The sequence below is a fragment of the Triticum dicoccoides genome, chromosome 7B (assembly GCF_002162155.2).
Source record: "Triticum dicoccoides isolate Atlit2015 ecotype Zavitan chromosome 7B, WEW_v2.0, whole genome shotgun sequence".
Taxonomy (NCBI): domain Eukaryota; kingdom Viridiplantae; phylum Streptophyta; class Magnoliopsida; order Poales; family Poaceae; genus Triticum; species Triticum dicoccoides.
In genome coordinates, this window is record NC_041393.1 from 495,322,611 (window position 1) to 495,339,535 (window position 16,925).

At 40.5% G+C, this 16,925-nt stretch overlaps 1 long non-coding RNA gene across 20 annotated transcripts; it reads left to right on the plus strand.

Annotated features, from left to right (window-relative positions):
* Window positions 1–3,658: 3,658 nt before the first annotated feature.
* Window positions 3,659–9,547, plus strand: LOC119337316. Of its 20 annotated transcripts, XR_005163188.1 has the most exons (10): window positions 3,659–3,734; window positions 3,814–4,111; window positions 5,124–5,215; window positions 6,048–6,087; window positions 6,244–6,313; window positions 6,465–6,677; window positions 7,154–7,230; window positions 7,386–7,483; window positions 8,031–8,153; window positions 9,028–9,480. It is a non-coding gene; the product is annotated as an uncharacterized LOC119337316 (long non-coding RNA). The 20 variants fall into 20 exon arrangements; XR_005163189.1 differs by having other exon boundaries at window positions 5,124–6,087; window positions 6,244–6,370; window positions 9,028–9,547; XR_005163191.1 differs by having other exon boundaries at window positions 5,124–6,087; window positions 6,244–6,370; window positions 6,470–6,677; window positions 9,028–9,547.
* Window positions 9,548–16,925: the final 7,378 nt, after the last annotated feature.

Genomic DNA, 16,925 nt, shown 5'->3' on the forward strand with positions numbered 1-16,925 from the left:
ATCATTTTTCTTCATTTTTTTGTACATGGCAAAATGAAGTGAGCTGGATAAAAATACCATTTTTCTGTATGCAGCGATAGAGCGAGCCGCATTTAACTTGTGTTTCTTTTTTCCTTGTAGTGAACCACATTTTAACTTACAACATACTAACTTAGTAGTCTTTTGTTTGCTATCTAAAAAAACTTAGGATAGTCAACAGTGAGTTACTATACACTTTACTTTTTCTATAAAAAAGGAGACAATCACGCCCCCTGGATTTTCTAGGCTGCACGCCCACGTACACAGAACTTCTTCGAGGCTCTTTAACGCCAGTGGCGAGGTGGACCGCATCGAACGGCAACCTGGGCCGCATTTTGTTGCGAGGTGGACCGCAACACAATGCGCATCCAAACTGCGCGGTGTCGGCGAGGCAAAAATCTCACTGGGGTTGCTCGCCTGGAGAGAACCTTGCTGCAAAAAAAGGAGTCGTAGGTCGTGCAGCACCGAGCCGCATCAATGAAATCGCACGATGGGAGCTGAACAATCCAAAATCTGGATAATCAAATAAAAAAACTAGTATCTAACACCCAACCGCACCGCACCCAGGACACATGGGAACTGCAAAAGACAAACCAAAAAAGAGTCCGGGACTGCAACTAAACGTCGGCGACGCCGCACCGTGCCGAGGAACTAGGCAAACTGGGATTCGTGGAGCAGGAGACTCGTCGGAGGGGCAGGTTGGGGAAGCCGCACAGCTCAGAGGGATCCTCCACCACTGTTCATCGTATTGGGGGATGCTGGTGATGAAGCGTGTCCAGGGAGCACCAATTCTGCATTAGAGCACGAGCCGAGCTGCACGAAGAGAAAGGGCCACGACCATGGAGCCTAACCTCAACGGGAGGGAGGCCTGCTGTCATCGGACCATAGTCCATGGAGGAGCCGCAATGCATCTTGGCGCGAGGGGTTGCGGGTGGGGGGAGGCTGCCGTCATGGATGGGGAGGTGCGCTCGTCGGGAGGAAGCAGGAGCTTAGTGGTGGGGTGTGTGGACTGCGCGCGGATCCGACGCTGGGTAGGCGCGGGAGGACGGCGACCGGGGGAGGGGTGGCTCGCCGGCGAGGGGACTGCACGGATCCTAGTCGACGCGGGGGGGGGGGGGGCTGGATCCGGCACCGGCTTGATCCGTGGGCATGGTCCGTCCGGGGCTGCACCGCTGTGGGCCTCCTCCGGCCTCCATCACTGTCAGCAGTTGCCGCGTCAGTCCGCCAGCCACCAGGCTAGAAGGAGAAGCCATCCAATCCATCCGGTATTGCATCCATCTACAAATTACCAAGGTAATTTTTCTCTGTTTTTTAAACTAACCTGAAGCTTTTTTTGTTGTAAATTTCCACTGCTAGAAGCCAATGATCTGCGACAGATTGATTGCTACTATATTCTTGAATAAATTGTAATTGTTTGTCCAATTGACCATCAGTACATGCCACATTGCCACTGATTGCTACTTTTTAAATACAATTGTTTGTCCATTTAGTCCATGCCACATTACCACTGTCACTGATTTCTACTTTTTTTGTGTGATGTAGATGAAGAAGAAGTATGTTGGCATATTTGAAATGTGGGACAGATCTTCAAATTAAGGCAAGGAAAACAACTTTTACATCCATATTTATTATTCTGTTATATTGCTTTAGCCAAAAAAAAAAAACTATTATTGATGTACATGGTCATCGAGTCATTGATATTGCCACAATGATTTTTTGTGGCATCGGTGTATGGTCATCGGGTCATGCTTATTATATTGTTGTTAGAGATATTACCACAATGATATTTTGCTATTATTATCGATGGATGGTAATCGAGTCATTGATGTTACCATCTTATTGCACATGTTGTTATATTATATTGGTTAGGAAAAAAAAGTAAGAATACCCAGGAGCAAATTCCTGGCTCCGCGGCTGACCTACCAACTTATGTCTGTCTAAATAATGGCCTACCAACTTATAATGGCCTACCAACTTATAACTAGTCTAAATAAGGCCGTAAACTGATCGGCAGCAGGTCAAAATTCGGCCATAGCAAGCAGTTGGCTCATCTGCATCGGCCTGTTACACTCCATAAAAAATCGCGCATCGGGCCGTATCCAGCAGGCTATATCGGCATTACCCAATGCGACCCTAGCCGGCTCCGCCCAGCCTAGCCCATTGGGGGAGGGGACTATTTGCAATCCACGACAACTCCCGCATGAGGTTTGCAAGCAGGGCTGACCCAGGGACCAAGTGGCCTCCTCAAGTGCATTTTTTCTGTTTTTTCAATTTTCATTTATTTAAATATTTTACAAAATACATTTATTATGAAAAAATATTGCTTGTTTTTTTATAGGTATTCATCGCACATTATAAAATGTAGATGTACTGTCAAATGAAGTTTGCTCAACATTTAAAAATATGTTTGTACCATTAAAAAAGTATGTGACATTACAAAACTCATCACCTGTTTCAAAAAATGCACTTGAAATTTAAAAATAACGTTATATGATGTAAACTAATATTCGTGAAGTGAAACAAGTATTTTTACCATTCAAAAAAAGTTAAATTTTGAAACAATATTCATGTGTTTGAAACAAAGTATTTGTGAATTTTTAGTTTAAAGTTTCATCCAATTTATAAAAATGTTAATATAGTTGAAAAATAATTTTTGGTATCATACAAAAAAATTTCAATGTATGTTCAAAAAAATGTTCAGAACAAGTATTTGAAAAAAATGTTATCCATGTACTTAAAAATGTTAAACGTATATAAGAAAATATTTTGGATTTAAACAAAAAATGTACAACATGTACGGGAAAAAGTAGGCATAAAAACATCTATTTGAGGAAAATTTAGTCATGAATTAAAAATAGTAAACATTTATAAAAATGTTTCTCATGTATATAAAGAATGTGAAATGTGTATGAAAATTAGATATATGTTGAACCAAAAAAAGAAAAAAATATTGAGCAAACTGAGTGAAAAACCGAAGGAAAAACGGGAAACCAGAAACCAAAATACCTAAAGAAAAAACAAAGAAAACCCGCGAAATACCGTTCTACAAACAGTGGAAAACTGGGAAAAAAACTCTTGCTCTGATACAGCGTTTGGCTGGCCCGATAGCTTCCCTTGTAGGCGATTCATAACAGGAACCCGTATGGGCGATACATAGCCCGACATTAACGAATAGCCCACCAGCTTATGTCTAGTATAAATAAGGCCACAACCAGATCGCCTCGGACTGTCAAGGAAAATGACATCAAGAAGAAGAGCGGAGGATCATCAAGAAACAAGGGATCGGAGGCTTACCGGGCGCTCTCAGAGCTCAGCGATTTCTGGCCGTTGGATCATTTTGCTTGATGCGATGCTGTCCGTTAGATCGATGCGGTGAAAAATTATGGCCGTCGGATCGAGCCGCGCGCCTATAGCAATGAATAGTTATCGCGCCCTCCCGGTCTCTCTCACTTTGCGGACACGGTCCTGGCTCGCTGCCGTGTGGGGTAACGAAATGATGGGACCGCGTGTCATTTGCTTGGGCTGGGGGTGCGGTCCGTGCGAAATTACTTCAAAATTGGAATGTGACTTCTGCTGCTGATAGATCCAGTTATGGTTTGGTTGCGTACTACTCAAAATGATTTTATATCGTATCATAAATTTCAGGAACCGTATCATAAGTGGTGCCTTCTTCCGCGAACAGTTGCGGTGCTCGCTGTCGGCGTCAGACTCCCAAGGTTCGATCCGCCGCTCATCCTTCCATTCTCCCTGTCGGTCTGTGTGTGATCGATGTTCTGTTTGTTTGATTCCAAACAGCAAGCGAGGATGACCACGGCGCGGAGGAGGACGAGGACCCGAGCTCGATTCCGACCACGACGTACCGCACAAGGTCCCTGCTTCCTTCCTGACGGCAATGGATCCCTTCCTTGCAGGTAACACTTCCCCTCTCCCTCCCACTGACTTGCTAATCTAATTTAGCCACAGGCTGCTACAAATCACATTGCTTGCTGCATCTTACTTTGTTGCCTTGGATTTTGTTGCCTGGGTTGCTGACGAGATCCATCTGCCCGGCTGGAGCCTGTTATTCTCTTGATGGAAGTCAGCCCAATTGTAGGTACGGACTACAAAATACACAGCCCCATGGCTATGTATATGTACACATCCCATTACTGCCAGTGTTGTTCAAATTTAAACTGTTGTCATAAACTGTTGTCGACGGCTTTGAAGTATTTGGATTGAGGATTATGGAGATAATTTTGGTTGAGAACTATAACTGAATTAAACTAGAAATACGCTACAACACTTCGGGTAGGATTCAACGTATCATATGGAATGGTAGATGTTAATTATTCAAGGTGGATGGTCCACTAAAACTATTGCTTAAATGATTCATTATTGGTAAGTTGCATGCTTTGTTAGTCGATTGGGTATATTTAAGTCACTGGATTTGTTCTATATTTTCTAGCAGTTTTTTTACTTGCAAAAAATAAATGGCAAATAAAATTCCAATTAGATATCTATGAAGTTTTCTAAAAAAGGCTATGAACTGATTGTGTGGACTTGGTATGGGAGAAGGCCTGTTGATGGTTGTCTACATTTATATATTAGTATCTTATCTATTATATTTTAATTTGTATCCATGGGTTTCTCCAAATATTTGTATGTATTGGGAGTGGAGGTTTCCATGACTATTGAGCATTGATCGGTTAGAACAGCTGATGAAGAATGGAGCCCTTTGGTTGGAATTTCTTATATAACTTGCGGCGTCGTAGGTTCCATAGAATTTGTTAAGGAAAGTGCATCGAATAGAAATGGCTTTTGCTAAGAGAACAGGGTATACTTTTTGTGATGCATGGCGGGTTGTCCTTTTAGCTTCTTAGTCATTGTGTATGGATGGTTTGGTTAATGCCGGTTTTAATCGCTGACATGATCTTGGAGGTTTGGTTCAATTAAAAATATCATGTCATGTTACCAGCATAGATGCTATTTTCTTATAACTACCCCTTTCTTCCTGTCACAGTAGCACCATTCCAGATTGTGCATTAATAATGAAAACCTATCTATGATCTGTTGGTCTGATCCATTTATTCTTTTTTTATTTATGTGATGACTTTTCTGAATACAAGAAGCTGAAGGTGTTACCATTCATGGACATGGAACAGAAGCTGCCCAGATATTGTGACAACAAATGGAGGTTAAATCGGGAAGCGGAAGCCAGGTGATACCTTGATCACTATCTTTACTACTCTCATGCATATTCTACTGTCGAAATCTAGGTGCAGTATTTCCACATTGGAAAACTTTGTATGGTCCATGGACTGAAAGTTTATTTGTTTTGGGGAACTCTCATTGGTAGGATTTTGCACTAGGACGCTTTTTATGGGCATATACAACATTATTTTTTACTGATGTCTGATTATTGTAGCTTCAAACTATTCCCTGTGATGTTTTTCTTGAACTATATTCACTGTGGTGTTTGTACTACTGCATTTATTCCTTAGAACATTTGACGGCCCAGTAATAATAGTGCTAATACAAACTGTTTTACATAAGGTCTCATACATGGCAGAACCTGTTGTTGGGACTGGTTTGTTTCGTGTAGTATGTCAACTGTAGTATATGCAGTTTGTTTGTTCTGAGGAATTCTATATGCCGATGAACTTTTCTTCTGTTCCCATGCCAGGGATAGTCAAACGGTCTTGGCTATATGGTTCGCTTGAATTCTTGCATGATGTGATTAAGGTTCTTTACTGACAATATATGAAGGTTTTTGAGACTCGTATATATATATATATATATCAGGATTCTTGGCTGTCCACTTACCCAGAAACTTTGAGGCGGGTATTTGGTTGAATATGCTTAGTGTATTCTTTCCTAAATTTTGCTACTAAACTGTATTTAGAAATAACTCATACATTACTAATACCGTACTTGAATGGTTAATGGGCTCACTACACGTTAATTCTACTTTTGTTTCATTGATATTTTATTTATCTTCACGCACTACCAATATACTACAACTATCTGGCAAACTTCACGAGTGATTACAGATTGAAGGTTATTACCCGGCAAGCAAATCCACCTTTGCAGGTATGCATTTAGCCCATTCTGAAGTGACTTGCAATCTCTGCTTGCTGAATTCTTGGTGTTAATTCTACTTCTGTTTGAGCATTCTGTGTTTTATTTGAAGCTTTGAATTAATCCAGCATTAGCTTTACTAATAATAAATTTGTTTGCCGGGTGCAGTTTGAATAAGCTTGCGACTGGAGTGTAAAATAAATTACCTACACAAAAGAAGGGTTAAATAAGGATGAAGGTTCGGGTATTTGGGTTGCTGATACGCTGAAACTTCTGTTTTTATTACTTTATGAAGGTTCAAGTATTTGGGTGGTTCCTCTACCTCTCGCGGATCTCTTGTGCTCTGCTCGTTTCTTACTCTCTTTCTTGTTTCTCTGCTTGATTTGCAGTTCAGACGGTGCCGTGTCGTTGGGGTTGCCTTGCCGGTCGACCGGAGATGGAGCTTTATCGTTTGATCCTCTGCCCTCCCCGTCGAGGTTGCTCCTCACCATCGCAGGCACGGTCTGGTCGGGGCCACGACGACGAGAGGAGCAGCAGAGGATAACTTTTCCCCACGGATCCTTCTCGTCTTCCACGTGATTCGAGTCGCCTCTCTCCGTCAGGTACGAACTCGATCCGCCTCCCCGCAGGATGATTCTCCGTTGATTTCTTTTCCTGTCGCGTCGATCCGGGAGGATCTGGGACGGAATATCTGGGACGGAATCCGCCGCACCTGATGCTGGGTCGTTTCATCGATTTGATCCTGTTCGCCCCCGCTCTGTTTGCTTGATGATCCATTCGATTGGGGATAAGCAAAGGGGTTCGGGGATTGATGATTTGTTGGGAAGTTAGCCTCTGCTGCTGCATCTTAGTTGATCTGATCTGGATTTGCAGTTTGAGGTAGGGGTCCATAATGTGTGGGCATTTTGCGAGCTTGTAAGCTTATGTAGAACTGCTTGGGTAGATCCAACTATTCTGTGGTAGTTGCTGGTATGTATGGTAAATTAACCCGATTAGCCTGCTGTGTATGAATATTTAAGCCGCTTTCTTTCAATCTGTTGGTTCTGAGCTTTGCATCACTGGTGTGTGTTCCTTCCAGATCCTGCACGGACCTCCCTGTCAGGCCCCTCTTGCCGCCTGTCGACATGACCTTCGATCTTGTTGTGTTGATCATGGGTAAGTGGCAATGCATTATAATGTAGTCATTGGAGTTCTCTTTTGGGCTTTTATTTAACTATTGATGTACAATGTTTACAACTACCCAAAAAATTAAGCTATGTGTGACGTGATTTATAACTAAGCATGGTCTAATGTTTTGAGGGCAATGACAGGGACCATTCCATTTGAAGAGGCTCATGCTGCCCGGATTTTGTTAAGCAAGCCATCTATGTCCCAAAGTTGAGGACCGTTTGGAGAAGAGGCCACCCAGGTAAGCTTATCCAATCTCAAACATTAATTTAATCACTATTTAGTTGCCGTACTTGCGTTCCTAGATGGATCTTTTGAGATTCCACAACTTTGATATTCTTACTTGGGATCATTTGATATGTGCCCTTGAAAATAACAGAACGGATCATTCCTAGATGAATTCTTAGCTGATTTCACTGGGCTTCTCCCTTTACGCCAATATGAAATATATTAGCTGCAGTATATAGTCTAGGTTCATTTTAATGCGACTAAATGAGATACAAATACTACCTGCTTATACCACTCGAATATCCACCGTTAGGACGTTATGTTCCCTGCGAACACAACATAACCTTTTTGACTTATTATCCCTAAAAAAAGATGACTCTTTTTCACAAGCTGAAAAGACAATCTGATCTGCCACATTTGGTCTGAAATTTTCTTCTTGTGTGTCCACATGATAAAGAGGATGCCTTTGATCAATTGTAAATCACTTATTTTTCTAGGATATATAGATTTCTTGAATTACCCACAATATACTTTTATGTCATCTAATATATGTCTCCCAGACAATTTAAACAGATGCAGGATATGATTAGGCGCACATATACAAGTATCTTTATGACGACACCTGCACCAGTTTTCATCGTTGTTGTTCTTGCCTGTTGCCTCCCCCCCTATCGCTTCGCTAGGTGAGAGACCCCTCTCCTTTCCTGTTAGAAAATACCAAGTATTTGCAATGCTTGATTGTTATGCCAACTTTTCTGAGAATCTTGGTGCATGGGCCATACAGTGATCTCCATACTACAATTTAGAATTATAAGAAATTGCATTCTCTATTTATTTAGGCATCTAGGTTTGTATTTTTCTGATTTGGTTTTTGCTTTCTGGTCATTTGGTACCGTGCGCCATGATGTACTTTCTGTCTATCACTGAAGATTCAGACACGCCTTCAGTTTTCCTGTGGCAAGTTGACATGGATGAAGCTAAGAATATGCTCTTCTAAATACCGAGGAAGTGCTCATAATCATGGCTGTGTAAGCCTACACTAGGTTGTGAAGGCCAAGACTCCGTTGAGGATGTGCAGTTATGTGACCAAAAAAAATTGCTGATTGACATTATAGCTATGCTGCATATTTCCCAATATGCTAGGTTAAAGGTCCTATCACAAGCCGCATCATTTAACTGCTCCTAATCTTATAGACAATTCTATTTTTAATTTTCTTTTGTTGTCCTCTTATGCCTAGAATAATTCAAAATCATTTGCCACATTTATATATTAGTGTGGGATTATTCTCTCATCATTATTGTTGGGTTGTTGTGTGCCCCTTTTATCTATTAGATGCTTTCTCTGCCTTATGGCCTCACTCTCTCCTGCTCTCCTAAGGTACGTTTTGATTGTGTGGTCTCGGAATTGAATTGCATTGTATTGTTTGATAAGATATTCGAACAATTTTTGATCTCCTGGCATCCAAATTTCAGTTGCTTGGTAGGTAGTTGCATTGTTTGTCACTTCATTTCATGTTTCAGATCTTACTAGGTTTGATTATGTCTTGGCTTGGACAGCGGCGCAAGTAGAGAGAGGATGTTTGCCTACTACTACTCCCATCATCCTGGCTTACAGGTCGCCTTCGTCACAGAGCCGGACGGGGTATCCCGCCATGCCTCACGTAGCTTGCAGGCCAGGCTGCTGCCAAATTAGCCTTCCCTAGCTATAAGGGTTTCGGTACTTTCAGCTCCTGCGGGTCATCATATTGTTAATGTGTCAAAGTAAAGAGAAAAATGATGCATTGAATTACTAATGAAGTGGTTTGGATGAGATCAGAAACCTCTCACTTTTAATGTTGGAGATCGTTATGAACCGAGTGTTTTAGAGAAATTCAGTTCACATGAAGCAAGAGAAAGGCATGTAGCATACATTGAGTGATTATTAACCCATTGTGATACTGAGAAATTGATAAAGGATATATTTATTAACTTGAATGTTTGACGTGGACTGGGAGAATCTCAGTTGTGATATGTACATAAATCTTCTATTTTTTTCATGGTACTGAATGTCCTGATGTATACACATCTATTCTGTTTATCTCCTAGAAATAACGAAATGGCCTATTTATGTTTTAGTTATATTATGTTGTTGATGATGTGTGGTTCTGGAACATGGAGATCAACATTAAAGTTTTTGCTATCTTGAATGTTTACGTTTTTTTATGAACCTATTAGAGCCAGCTTTTCCTATTTCGCACTCCTGCTGGCTTGCTTTTGGTGTTGTATAAAAACTGTTTTTGCTGAATTTGACGAGGATCAATTGTCTTGCCTTGCCTTTGAACTAAATGTTTCTTCTTTGTCATGAGCATGCGAATCAATTATACTATAGGTACTAAACCCATTAGTTCGGAGGAGTACTGTAATTTTCTTTGGATGTAACAAACGCTTTGTGGTATATTAATATATTACATGCTGGACCACGACGTTGTTATGGGCGGTCGAGGACATGATGGCCAGCCTCAGCACTGGAGGTGTTATGAGACGGTCTGAATGATGGTGGGTACGGATAAGAGGGCCACAATAACAATCAAGGGACTAAAGAGTATTAGATATGTGTCTACGCCTTCAAAATTAAAAGGGGATCTCATGTTCATGTCTTACTAAATGTCTTGCTTTTGGTATAAGCTAAAGTTTATTCTTATTCTTGAACAAGAAAATATGTTGTCCTGTTGAATGCATGTGCTAAATCAGGCTTCCGGCTTCCTACTATCATACTATTTGATCATTACCTGCTTGACCATAGCGTTGGGACCGGCACCCCGTCAAGGCGCGCTGCCTATCTAGTTTGGTATGCATGCCCTTACAAATTGATTGTTTTCGATGGAGTTGTCTAACATGTTTGCGACCAAATTAATACTTGACTTGGATTACAAAAAACACATATACCAAGGAGGCAAAAATAATGCTCTTTTGCAAATGTTATTTTCATCGTAATGCAAATATTTGTTGGGCACCACCGAGAAGGAACGACAACAGATGCGTAAAGAGATACTTGCAACTAGATAGATATTTATATTGTCTAAATTGAAAACACCTTGAATACACTTTAAAAATCATCACGTCTTTATGTTTTTAAGCAACATCACTTATCATTTTGTTTTTCATGTGACATCGTTCACGATTTCAAGAGATTTACTGATGTCTCGAGAGTGTGTATGAGATGTGATTTTTTCGCTCCCGTTGCAACGCACGGGCATGTTTGCTAGTATGCTAGTATCATCAGTGAGATTGAAGCTACAATAGGCCAGTTTCATCAGTGCTCCTTCATCTTAGAAGGGCGTAGCACAAAATCGAGGCACATAACCTTGCTAAACACGCTTTTGGTTTAGGGTTAGGCCTCCATTTTTTTACTGATCTCTCCTCCAGACCTATCATGTATACCGAATATTACTGAGTAATAAATAATTGGACTAAAGAAAACTAGATCGCCAGCAGACCAAACTTCGGCCACCTACGAAGCTCCTTCCTTTTTCTTCCCATAAAAAAAAGCTCCTTCTTTTTTTCTTATTTTTTCATTAGGGATTTTCATTTTTTTTCATTTTCGCACCTTATTTTATTTTTTATTTTCCTTTTTCTGTTCTTTTGCTTTTCTTTTTTCTTTTCTTTTTTTCTCTTCATTTCCCTTTAAATTTTTTTAATTCTGTGATCATTTTTTAAATAGTGAAATGTTTTGGAAACATGAACATGTAACAAATTCGGGAATGTATTTATTCCGAAATCATGAAAAATTTATACAAATACAAGCACATCTTATTAAATTTTAAAAGATTTTTGAAATACCTGAGCATTTTTTGAATTGGTCAACATTTTTTAATGATGACGTTTATAAATTTGGGAACAATTTTTGAAATGTGCCAACATTTTTTGTCTTTTGCACACATGTTTTAGCAAATCATGAATTTTTTTGAATTTACAACTTTTCTCAAATTCATGAACTATTCTGAACATGCATACATTTGATTATGAAATGGTGACCATGTTTTGAATACACGAGCTTTGTTTTAGAAATTTGGTAACATTTTTTAAATTCGGGAACATTTGTATGGAAACTCGTGAGCAGTTTTTAAATATATGAAAAATAAATAAATCACAAACATTTTTTAATTCAATGAATTTTTTTATGATTTCTTAAAAAAATAATTCTCATTTTTGGAACCTTTTTGTAACCATGAATTTTTTAAGAAGAATGAAAAAAGTGGGTGCATCCAACCCTGAAAATGGGCCGGCCTAAGGTGGCCTGCTGGGGGAAGGGAGGGTGCGCGCTAGCTCGTTCACTAGCGCGCATAGTGCTAAAAAGGAGCTTACGTGGGAAGCTATGTTCCACCTGCATCGACCCCTACATGAGCATGAGCAAGAAAACCAAGATTTGTTAACGAGTTTGACCAACATGCCTACATCTCTCGGCCATGACTAGATGGGCTTCTCCCATTTACTAAATCAACATATTATAGTCGACAACAGGCCAGTCGAGGCCATCAGACAGGACTTTGACCACCCATCATGATCGGTCTGGTCACCCTTGCTACATGCGATGTGTCGTCCCTCTCATGATCTTTGTCCAGCCCACCAGGTTATGTCTAGTCTAAATAATGGCCTACCACCTTATGTCTAGTCAAAATAAGGCTGGAACTTTTTTTTTGAAGGTAACTAGGGGATTTTATTCAGAGTTCATCACATCCGGAATACAAGCAATATCTGAAAGGATCCCTAGCCACACGTGGCGGCCCACCGGCAGAGACGCAGCTCCTTTTGCAACCGAGTGGGCCTCGAAATTGTTTTCTCTACGCTCAAAACGAAAATTAACTGAAGAGAAAAGGTTCATGCTAATGTGTATATCCTGCAGAATAGACGCATACACTGGTAGTGCTTGTGTACTGATATTTGAGATCAGTTCTAAACAATCAGACGCAATCACCAGGTCCTGCACATTCAGATCGCGAGCAAGGGCGAGTGCTTCACTGCACGCGTGCGCCTCCAAACTCGCCGGGTCGAGCAAGCCTTCAAAGACTAGTGCTGATGCTCCAAGAAACTTCCCTGTCTTGTCTCGGCAAATCACAGCCGATGTTCCCTTCTCTCCCATGGTCGATAGTGCACCATCGCAGTTAAACTTCACCGCTTCACCCTCGGGTGGCAGCCATGCCCGTGCTCTCGGAGCAGCATGCACCTGCATCGGTCGCTCCTTTTGGGACTCAACAATATCCAAGTCCTCCAAGAAGCGCCTAATGAAACTCATGGTTGACAAAGGGCTCTGAAACACTTCTTCATGGATTGCTTTTCCGCGCGCCCACCAAATTTCCCACATTGTCACGAGAACCCGAGTGACATCACGTTGGCCTGTTGATTCAAACAGCCAAAACAGCCATAGACGTGCATCAGAGTTCTGGTTTGATATCACATGCTTGAGGAGCTCTTCATCACCCAAAGCCCATACACATCGCGCCATGGAGCAGCTAAACAGTGAATGACGCCAGGTGTCTTCATCTGCTCCGCAAATCGAGCATGCTGGTGAATCTGCCATATTTCTCTCATGTCGCACGAGCCCCGTCGGGATCGAGGTATGTGCTAATCTCCATACAAAAACTCTTATCTTGGAGGGAACCCGTACCTTCCACAGCTACGACCAAGATTGCCTGTCGGCTGCAATATTTGAGTGTCCCGGCCGATGATCAAGCCAATCCTCCTTCTGAACCTTGACTGCATAAATCATACGGTATGCTGATCGAACCGAAAAAACACCCTTCTTATCGTAGTGCCAGGCCCCAGCAAACCAAACTTGGGCCCCAGCAAGCACTTGGCCCATTTGCGTTGGCCTGCCACACTCCTCCATTTCCCACCTTGGTCTGTATCCAGCAGGCCATATTGGCATTAACCAACGCGACCCGGTCCAGTCTGCTCTGCCCTGCCGAACCCATTGGGGGAAGGGGGACTATTTGCCACCCGCGGCGACTCCAACGTGAGGTTCACATGCAGGGCTGACCCAGGGACCACGTGACATCATCACGGTTTTTTTATTTTCTATTATTTCAATATTTTTAAAAAATACATATATTATGAAAAAATTGGTTTGTTTTCTATAAGTATTCATTACACATTAAAAAAATGCAAATGTACTCTAAAATGATGTTTGCTAAACCTTTACAAATATGTTTGTACCATTAAAAAAGTATGTGAAATTACAAAAATTCTTCACATGCTTAAAAAGTGCATATGCCATTTAAAAATAACGTTATATAATGTAAAAAACGTTCATGAAATGTAAAAAATGTTCATACAGTAAAAAAATTGAATTCTTGAACAATGTTCACGTGTTTGAAACAAAGTGTTTGTGAATTTTTTAAAATAATGTTTATCAAATTTATAAAAATGTTCACATTGCTTAAGAATAATATTTCGTATCATACAAAAATATATTTGAACGGGCATGCAAAATGTGTTCAGAACAACTTTTTGAAAGAAATGTTAAACATGTACTTAAAATGTTAAATGTATATAAGAAATTGTTTTAGACGAACACAAAAAATGTACAACTTGTATGAAAAAATCTAGGCATCAAAGCATATATTTGAGAAAAGGTTAGTCGTGTATTGAAAATAGTAAACATTTATAAAAAGTATTCCCGATGTATACGAAAAATGTAAAATGTGTATGAAAATAAGATATATGTTGAATAAAAAAAGAAAAGACACTGAAGAAAATGAGTGAAAATCAAAGAAAACAAAAGAAAGATAGAGTTAGCCGATGCTTATTCCTCATATACCGTCATTGTTTCTTCTCCGAGAAAAGAAGCTGACGACCCGTAGGCCTTCCACCTCCACGCGGCATTGCTCCGTTAGGCTTTCGCCCATTGCAGAAAATTCCCCACTGCTCCCTCCCGTAGGAGTATGGGTCGTGTCACAGTCCCAGTGTAGCTAATCATCCTCTTGGACCAGCTACTGGTCATTGCCTTGGTAAGCTAGAAACCAAAAACCAAAAATACAAGAGAACAAACCAAAGAAAACCCGCAAAAAACCGTTCTACAAACAGTGGAAAAACAGGAAAAAAACTCAAGCTCTGATACATTGTTGGGCTGGCTTGATAGCCGTTCACAGTAGTAAATGCCTAATAGAAATCAGTATGGGAGATACATAGCCCCTACGTTAACTAATGGCCCGCCAACTTATGTCTATTCTAAACAAGGCCGCAACCAGATCGCCACATCAAACATGAGCCACCTGCCACGCACCTCCTTTATTTCACGAAATCGCTAATTGAGGAATACTCTTTGCAAATGTCACTCCCAACTTTTAAGGTTGCAACAAGTGGCGTACATGGTTGCGACAAATGGCGCGCGGCATGTGCGCCACTTGTCGCATCCTGAGGGTTTTCCCTTTTTTCTAAGAAAAGTTTATTCAAAACATTTTATCTCTTAAACCGTGTATCCAAATCTTGAACCATTTTCACCGTTGAATTCCTCGCCTTGAGATATTCAAAACTAGATCCCATGTTCATGTTCATAGGTTTAGGCGAATTTTTCTCTCAAAAAAACGGCCGAAAAAACCGAACCGGAAGCATGTTTTTTCCCTTTCCAAGAGGCATGACCGTGCCTCTTGCGGAAGCTAAATTCGTGTCTCCGTGAGAAGTATGTGCCTCTCGCGGAAGGAGAAAAGAAATGAAAATACGTTTTTCCCTTTACGAGAGGCATGACCGTGTCTCTCCCGAAAGAAAATCCGTGCCTGGACGAGAAGTAAATATGTCCTTCTCATGAAAAAAAAACTCGCTTTTTCATTTTTCGAGAGGCACGGTCGTGCCTCTCGCGGAAACAAATCCATGCCTCTAGGAGAAGTAAATTTATGCCTCTCGTGGTAGAAAAAAGAAAAAGGAAACGAGTTTTTTTTTCTTTTGCGAGAGGCACGGCCATTCCTCTCGCGTAAGCAAATCTGTGCCTCCACGAGAAGCAAATCCGTGCCTCTTACGGAAGGGAAAAAAGTAAAACGTTTTTTGTTTTCCGAGAGGCACGACAGTGTCTCTTGCAGAAGCAAACTCGTGCCTTCATGAGAAGTAAATATGTGTCTCTCGTGAACGGAGAAAAATGTGTTTTTTTCTTTTTGCAAGAGGCACGCCCGAGCCTGTCGTGTAAACAAATCCGTGCCTCCACATGAAGTAAATTTGTGCCACTCGCAGAAGGAAAAAGAAACACGTTTTTCATGCACTACTTTTTTTTGTCCAAAAGCTAACAAAAACTCGAGGGAAACCGAAAAGCCGAAAACAAACCCCAAAAAAATCATTTAAAAACCGAAAACACGCACAGAAAGAAAATCTGAAGGAGCGTCTAGAATGTCACGTGGCGGCGGCCGAGAGCGCATCAAGTGACGCGCTAATATCAAGGACTTGATCGCTTGCTGGTGGGACTCATCACTGCTGATATCAAGGAGTTGCCGTCGTTTTTCTCGTCTGTTCGCTTTAGTCATGTAAATCGTTTGTCGAATGTCGCAGTACATATTCTAGCTAGATCTTGTGAGTCTTCTATTGACTATTTTTTATGTAACTCCGGATTGTATCCGGGAGACACTTTCTTTTGATTATACTTTATCAATAAAGCCCGATATTTCTAAAAAAAGTGACGTGCTCCCAGCCCAACTAAGTGACCTTTGCGGGGATCCCGAAGAAGTAATCCTTGATTAGTTGCTCCTTTTTTTTTACGTCGGGCCGTATCGATCCAGTCCAGCTCGCTGTGCCCTGCCCAGGCCATTGGGGCCCCGCAGCGACCCCTACGTGACTACGTGGCCACGTCACGCGTATCTTTTATGTTTTTTTAGGGAAAATACTAAATACACATATTATGAACAGATACATTGATTGATTTTTTAGGGATCGCAGATTAAAAAACCTAAATGTACATTCAAAATGTTAGCTCAACCTTTTAAAAAAAATTATGCCATTTTAAAAGTATGTGACATTACAAACATGTTCATGCGTTTCATAAAATGCATGTGACATTTCAAAAGAAACTTGTTATATAATGAAAAAACATGTTCATTTAATTCAAATACTTTTCGTACCTTTAAAAAACTTACACTTTTTAGAAAATGTTCACTTGTTTTAAACAAAGTGTTTGTGAAATTTTTAAAAACAATGTTTATCCAATGTATATTTTTTCACATAGTTTAAATATAGTGTTTCATATCATACAAAAAATGTTTCAACGTGTATCCCAAAAAAATTTTGAAGACCGGGTATTTGAAAAGAATGTTAACCATGTATTTAAAAATGTTAAATGTACATAATAATTTGTTTTAGATGTATACAAAAAAATACAATATGCCTTGGAAAAGGTTGGCATCAAACATATATCTGAAATAAATATTAATCATGTGTCTGGAAAACCTTCAACATGTATAACAATGTTCCTAATGTATGAGGAAAATGTACAATGTGTA